The sequence below is a fragment of the Morone saxatilis genome, unplaced genomic scaffold (genome assembly GCF_004916995.1).
Source record: "Morone saxatilis isolate NCDOM2014 unplaced genomic scaffold, NCSU_SB_2.0 Contig21, whole genome shotgun sequence".
NCBI classification, from domain to species: Eukaryota; Metazoa; Chordata; class Actinopteri; family Moronidae; genus Morone; species Morone saxatilis.
The window spans coordinates 10695312-10703265 of NW_023339774.1; positions in this window are offsets into that span (position 1 = coordinate 10695312).

The following is a 7954-nucleotide window of genomic DNA, read 5'->3' on the forward strand; positions in this document are numbered from 1 at the left end:
AGACTTGTTACACCACTACCCGCAGGCTTGTAATTGAAACTTTTCCATTCTGTTTTTTCAAATGCTTTGGCTGCCGAGGGGAGATTGGCAGCTCTGAGTGGCCAGCAGATGAAGCGGCTGGCGCGCTAATGAATAGAACACTGATTGCAGGATCCCCAAGATGCAAATTACCGTGCCTGCCACCCCTGACGACCGGCAATTACCGGGCCGCCGCGGCGGACGCCTCGTGCATATTCATCACACCCGCTGGGCATATTGATCAACAACTTACTTCAAGCAAGAAGCTCTGAAATGTATCATGTCGCTCAGTCAGAGCTAAAAAAAGTACTCTTTCTTTTCCTGTTGTCAAAATTGCCACAGTAACATGTAGTAGGACAAGCCCTTTAACTATGTAAGGAGTGTTTATTTTAATCAGGCTCAGGTATAGGCTAATTGCTAATATGTTACATTCAAGAAGAAGTGACAAAACATGTAATTCATTAGAAAATAGTCTTAATTCAAATATTCGTTTCTGCTTGTACCTTACCTAATTAATTGCACTTAAAGTTCACTGCCCCCAATAATGACATGCAGCTTTAAGTTTTATCTTTATCTTGACAAATATTTTAAAAATGAATTGTGTTTATCAGCATTTTCTCGTTTGATTTGCGGTGGACAAAACCAGGAATATTAGGAGGATTAAATGCGATACATGTTTTACAAATTTAAATGACCACATACGCTCATTAAAGATTAGTTCAGTTTCATTTAGTTCTAACATGAATCACTAGTCTTTGTAAGTCAGAATTATGTCATTATACTAATAGCTATTCATTAGGGACCGTGTTAAAGTGACAAGCATTTTTCCTGTTTTCATGCTGCTAATAAGCACCTTCGCTTATCCGATCAGTATTTAACCCTCAGCACTGACAACTGAAGTTTTAGTTAATTTTTTGTGCATTTGACTCATATTGTGGGGAGCACACTTTTTTTTATGGAATCATTCCTGAAAACACACACACACACACTTGCAGTGCAGACTTCACAACATGGAATATGAATATGAAAGGGCTTCTTTCAACAACAACGGAAAAACAAGAGCGCTGCCAGCAGTTAATGGGCCCAAATGAAGGAAAGCTGAGCAACATCAGATTTTGAGCTCTCTCCCTCAAAACAAACATCCAATGATCACATTAGAAATGGATCACAGAGCTGTGTCATTATTGTCTTGTGTGTCTTGTCTGGTTTACAGCTTCAGCCTTAGTCATTTTTCATGTTTGAAGTGTCCTTGCTGCAGAGGCCAATTCCTATCTCTCTCTACTGTCTCTGTTAAATAAGGTAAAATGCCCCAAAAAAGTTGCAAAATCCTGATTGTGCACACAGATATGTGGCATCACCCTTTTCAAACTCCTTACCTTATGTCATAACTTGAAACCAGTGATAAAAACAAGGACAACATAAAATACAGAAAATCATTTAAAACAACTAAAACTCTTCCAACTGGTAACTATGTTTTATTTTTATGTTTATGTAGGACTCCATTACTCCATTACTAAGGTTTTTAGGTCCCCTTTACAAAACAGGGCCAAAAATGACTAAATAATGCAGGACTTGTGTTAGTTGATATTGTACTTTAGTGGTGCAAATTTTAAATTAACAAAACAAATTGACACATGGTGAAATAGGTACTTTGGCGGCTCCTTGGGATCCTGGGCCACCGGGACAGCTGCCAGCCATAGTATGTGAGCTTGAAACTGGAGCCTTGGCAGTTTAAACCCTCACAGAGGGAAGTTCTTGAGACTCTACACTGCAGTTTTAAATGGGATTGAGTTTGAGTGAGAATTAAACAAAAAGATATTCTTGTTTTAACAGCTTAAGATATAGTATTCTCTTTTAATTTCTACTTTAAGTAGCTTTAGGGTTGAAAAATAATCTTAATTTATACTTACTGGCACTACAGCTACTGCCGAGGTGCCACTGAGCAAGGCACCAGACTCACATACAGTGGCTCAGCTGTCAACAGGACTTTATAGTTCACCACTAAGCAGCTCCCAGGGGTGCTGCCCGCCCTCCTTCTGCTGCTACTTCCTTGTGAACAGGATAAGAGTATGTTCTTCTTAGCAAAGTTTCCTTCTTAAATAAGGGCTAACACACACACCTACACACACACACACACACACACACACACAGACCTCTTTCCCTTTCAACTTTTCATACACTCACCAGCTATGCATATAGATCCATATCTTAAATATTACCAACCCTTCTGATAATAATCTCCACACAGCGGTCCAACATGTTTCCGTCACACAAAAGCAACCTGCACTCAGGCGGGTGGGTGGGTGGATGGGGGTGGGGTGGGGACCCAAACGCAGGAGGGAAAAAAAACTGATAGTTAAAGCAAAAGAAAAGAAAGAGTATGTGCAGGTGCTGACCTCCAGAGTTGCTCACATATGTTGTTATCTGTGTGTAATTACTCTGCTGCAGATTCTTATCTTCTTATCAGAGAGTGGCTGGTGCACTGATGTCCGCCCATCAAACAATGACTCGGGGCCCAAATTGCACCAATCAGGGTCTGGAGTACAGCGGTGCTTTGAGTTCCTTAAATTGGTGGAATAACGAATCTACTTCCATTCGTTACCTTAGATCTAAACTTTTGATGGGAAACTGTGAGAAACAAAGCAGAGGCAGAAAAAGAACAGTCCTCATATTGCCTGCATATGAGACCACGGTTTGTTAGCATGAGCAACTTGTTGCTACCTCAAAGAATTAACAGTAAGATTTACTCAATAATGTAAAGTAAGTTCTCGCTGGCAACAGATTGCATTATGCATAATATGCACAATCTCCAGAGTTGATTACAGAAATGTCTGATCTTCCTCTTATCCAGCATGCACCATTTAAACATTCATACCAACCTGATGGAGTCATATAACAGAACCATTCTGGACTATGTGGTTAGCCAATTGACACGTTTTTTATATGATGATAATACTTTTATGATCTTTAGTGATTCAGATTTTCTTAATAAAATGTAAATTATGCATATGTTACAGTACTTTTCCCACTACTTCAGACCAAATTTTCTGCCTTCTCCCCATGTTTAATGGTTGCCCCTTGTTCATATGTCTCACTATGATAGTTGCCCATGTCTTTGTGATAACATACAGGGGTTCTTCCAGTGCACTCTTTGTTGTAACCATGATAAATTAAACAGAGAATCCTATTTCAGAAATAGGAAAACTGGGAAACTAAACTAATATTAGATATACTTTTGCTTACCACTTTACAAAACATGGCAACTTCTTGGCATTCCCATGAGATAATATGTCCCAGTAAAACCACTAATCCAGAGTATGATATGCTCAGTGAATACAGTTTATTTACAGTGGACCTATTAATGATCAGTGTTTCCTAAAGAACATTTAATGTTTTTCTAAACTCTCCTCCAGTAAATTAAAGGATTAAATTCTTTTGGATCGAGAAAGTGAAAAAATCCAACATCACACAGCTGAAAACAGGGCTGTTCTTCTTAACTCACGCGAAGTTGACATTTTGGAGATGTATCATTTTTTTGGCTGTCTCACTTACATAAATTGGATCGTCTTCCAAAATCTATGATTGAACTTTGTGCTTAAACTTGAATAATTGCTGGCTTTCTAACGCTTCCCCTGATCAGGACAGTTATGTTGCTGATGAAGACTAAACACATGATGAAAAGGTGTGGTGTCTGCATGCTCATCTTTGGCTCAGTCAGTCTGTCTTTCTGTTTGTCAGCATCTCTGTGTGTCTGTGTTTGTTTGTCTGTCTGTCTGTCTGTCAGAGAGCCAACATGAATGCAAGTGAGTCCTGCCAGCAGCAGAATTGTAACAGGAAGCAATCACTTCAGGATCAAAATGACTATTGAGAGACGTCAGTCATTTTCATGGCCAGAGCAGCAAAGATGTTGCACAGCTTGATGCTGAAGGCATTTGAAGCTTCTTTATTACAGCTTCCACAGGAGGTAGTGTTGTGTCATTGACTTACATAACAGTAAACTGACTGCTTATCTAAAAAATGTCCTAAACTGTTACTGATTTCATATTCACACAAATTTTTAATCATCTAAATAAACATATTTGTTCTATCTGCATTGTTTAATATTGTGTAATATGAGTGATGACCTGACCTGGATGTCACCAGTACCACAGTGTGTGCATCTTGCTGGTGTGGTCACATGATCGCTTGTGACAGGGGTCGCGAGGGGTCAAGTGGGGTCATGAGTAGTATCCTGACATCCTGCCAGTCTAATCACCTGTTTATTTTTTTAACAACCAAACTCGGATCCACACTGACTGAAGGAGAGAGAGAGAGAGAGAGCAAGAAAGTGAAAGTAAGAGGTTAATACAATAAGGCTGATTAAGGTTCAGCTTGATCAGGATTGGTCTCATGCAGGGATGTGCATCTCTGGATCTGCATCTTAACCCCTTTAAGCAGCAGCCTGTGAAGAGTTTTCAGAGATACCACATATGTTTGTTTTGAATTGAATATGGATTTAGAAAAAATGTGTATGTAATGGAGACATCTTAGTGCAACCATTTGTATTGGGTTTGAATATTTTAGTATATATAATTTGAAGAGCTGAAAGTCTAGATTAATGTTGTTTTCCTACTTAAATCATATCATATAAAGAATATATTTATTTTTATTTTACCTCTCACTCAAACCCATTTGAAATAACATTTAATTTGACAAGCTCTTAAAAAACATGGAAAAATAGATTGTTGCTGCCCTCTTTTGGGAAGTGCTGATACCTGCTCTTTTGTGCACTTCACTTGTATTTACCAGCCTTTACCACACAGTGGAGATAGACTACAGCTGCAACAATGGAGATTGTTGACTGGTGAATGTGTGTGTGTGTGTGTGTGTGTGTGTGTGTGTGTGTTTGTGGTCTAAGGGGACTGTGGCACTGGCAACAATTTTAACCAATGATGATTGGATGAATTTGCAATAATCAAATATAAATGTTAATGTTTTTTCCTTTGTTTATTTTAGTTCATTCTCTGTCTCCCAGTCCATCATATAACACACTTAATCTGTTGTCCATTTCCATCAGTGATTAGGACAACATTACCATTACATAAGATCATTTTCTTCCTATAAAGAATTATAAAATCACTTCTTAAAACTAATTTATATCAATTAGCCTATCAGTAAGTTTAATGTCACATGCTTGACCTTCCTACCTGATCTTATAATGTTCAATACTCTGCACATTGTTGATTTTATTCCTGTATTTCTGGTTTTATTGTTTGTAACATTGGTTTCGAGAAGTGCTGTACAAATAAATAATTATTATTTACCACAAGATGCACAAGCTTCACTGTTTAATTCACAGAAATTAACCTTCTAGGACAGCAGCAGTCCAAAAATTATTTTCTCATCTCATCAGAGGCAGGATTTGACTTTGAGTTAACTTGTACCAAATGAATCCAGAGTGAAGTTAATGATTATGTTGCCGATTTTAACTAAACAGAAAAAGTTACAGTTTAATGAAGTTGGAATGTGTTACCTTATTATTTTTTTTATTATAAAATTATTTCTTAATACTATGACCTCAGTTTACCATTTTTTACTTTTTAGTCTGGTGTGTTTTGGTAAACAAGCTTTTATCAAAGCACCATATGAGTGGTATCATTATTTTGATAAAATATGATCATTGTATGATCACTATGGTGGTGCTCTGAAATACAAATTGGTCAACTGAGGCCAGAATATTAAGAGGATTTGTAGCTGATTTTTAGCTAATGTTGCAGCTTGTAAAATGTAAGGACATAAAAACTTTGTCTGAGTAAACAAGAAAAAAGTCTACTGTAATTAGCTATTCACTTTTTGCTCAAATACAACTTACAGGAACCAAATGCAAATAGAGACATTTGCAATGCTGAAAGACATATTTTCATCTCACTTGAATTTGAATATGATAACATGTGGGAAACACATGCTTCACCCACACATATTTAATATTACACAGCCCTCTATGTTTCTATAAGACTTTGCATGAACAAAGTTCATAAGAATTATAGTTGGATGAGAGGAAATACGTCACTCTTACTGTATATGAGCTGTGTTAGCATGAGAACATGTGTATGTGTACTCAATAGTAGATTAGTGACAATTAAGTTCAGGGAAATGTTTACACTGACTGACTGTCAGTTCCTGTAGCTCAAATTACAGGAGTCCCATCTTCAGAGTCACAACTTTATTAACAATGACACATTTTTGGAGTGTTTCCGGGTTTACAGTCCAAGCTTTAATATATTTTTCTGTTTCTGCACCTATTTCTGCAACTATTGGGAGTAAAATACATAGGTTGTGATATTCTGGCCTTCCTGACCTGTTTGAAGTGAGCCTTTACAACCCACACCACGTCTGTTTCTTTCTGCTGAGTGACTTGTTGAATATTTTATCCCGGACAGGTAGAAGGAGGCTCAGGTTACAGCAGGATGATGCTCCACCCACCCAGATACAAACAGTGAAGGTATAGTAATGAGAATGAGATATTTAATAGCACAGATACACAAGAAGGCATGCTGTATTGTGATCAGTGATGCGGCTAGGTGGAAGCTGAGTACTCAGCATCGCTGACAAAATAGCTGTTGACAGAATGAAAACATGTTATGCTTATTGTTACTGTACTTCAGTGTTTGTCCCTCATTGTGTACAGAAGATGTATGTGCGATGTGGTTACTGGAAACCTCCTGTGCACACACACTAAAAATGGTCTATCTGTCTTTTCAATCTCTACAGAATTTATCAAACTAGAAACATATTTTAAATGTAAAAAAGTCTATCACAACTGTTAAGGTTCTGATAAAAAGGTACAAAATGAACATGAAGTAACTCAGAAAGGAGTCATATTGCACCTCAGTTAGGCAGGTGAAATGGAAAGGTATTTTACAGTCTCATTACAAGACTCCACACCTACTGATGAATAAAAAACTTGCACATTAAGGTCAGTCTCTATTTTGATGAATAAATAGACTAACAAATAAACCGTTAGTCTATTGTTTACTAGCCAGGAAGCAAGACTGTTTACAAACAAACAATCATAGTTATACCAATGGAAACTAGGTCACAAAGAGTGGTCTGCATGGCTCATTTTGAGCTATCTAATCAAAACAAGAGAATCACATTAGAACCAGTTACGCAAAACAAGCATATCTAAAGAAATTGAGCTATCCAATTATATAATTTTTTTTTACCATATCTACCCTTCTCAAGACCTTCAGGTGCAGTACGCACACATCATTTACAGAGCTAACTGAAGACAAAACTCCACCCACTTCCTGCACACCTGCATATAAGTACACCTGTAGCAGCAGCAGCACAGAGCCTGCTCCATTCCTCTGGATCCCACTGCGCCTCTACCTGAAGAAAACCCTGGTGAGTAAGATGTGTTTAAGGAAATTACTATTATTAGCTATTAGAATGCTAAAAATGATGACTTAAATCACTTTCAACAATTCTACTTTGTTCTTTTGTTAAGTTTATTGGTTGAGATTTTGATAAAAAGAAGCACAGATCTAAATTATAATCATAATTGTAAGAAAAAGCTTCTACCACTTTCCTCAAGCAAATTAATTTTATTTTCTATTTTCTTATCCACTTTCATTAAAAGTTGTCATCATGGTTATTTGTCAGCTAATGGCAAGATGATCACAAAAAAAAGAAATGAAATGAAAGTCCATTTCCTGCTGAACAAAGTGCCTCCTTGTATCGGTGGAATTCACTTGGAATATTTTCCTGATCATTTTCCCAAGCTCTATCTTTCATCTGAACAAGGACTGTCTGTCTCCTGCTGGGTCCTTTGTAGTGTTGTGGGAACGGTGTTGCAAGGATCAAGTGACAGGGAGACAGAGAGGTTCCCTTGGCCGCTAATCTACAGAAACACACAAAAGCAAGCTTGCGCGAAATCTCTCTCTCTCTCTCTCTC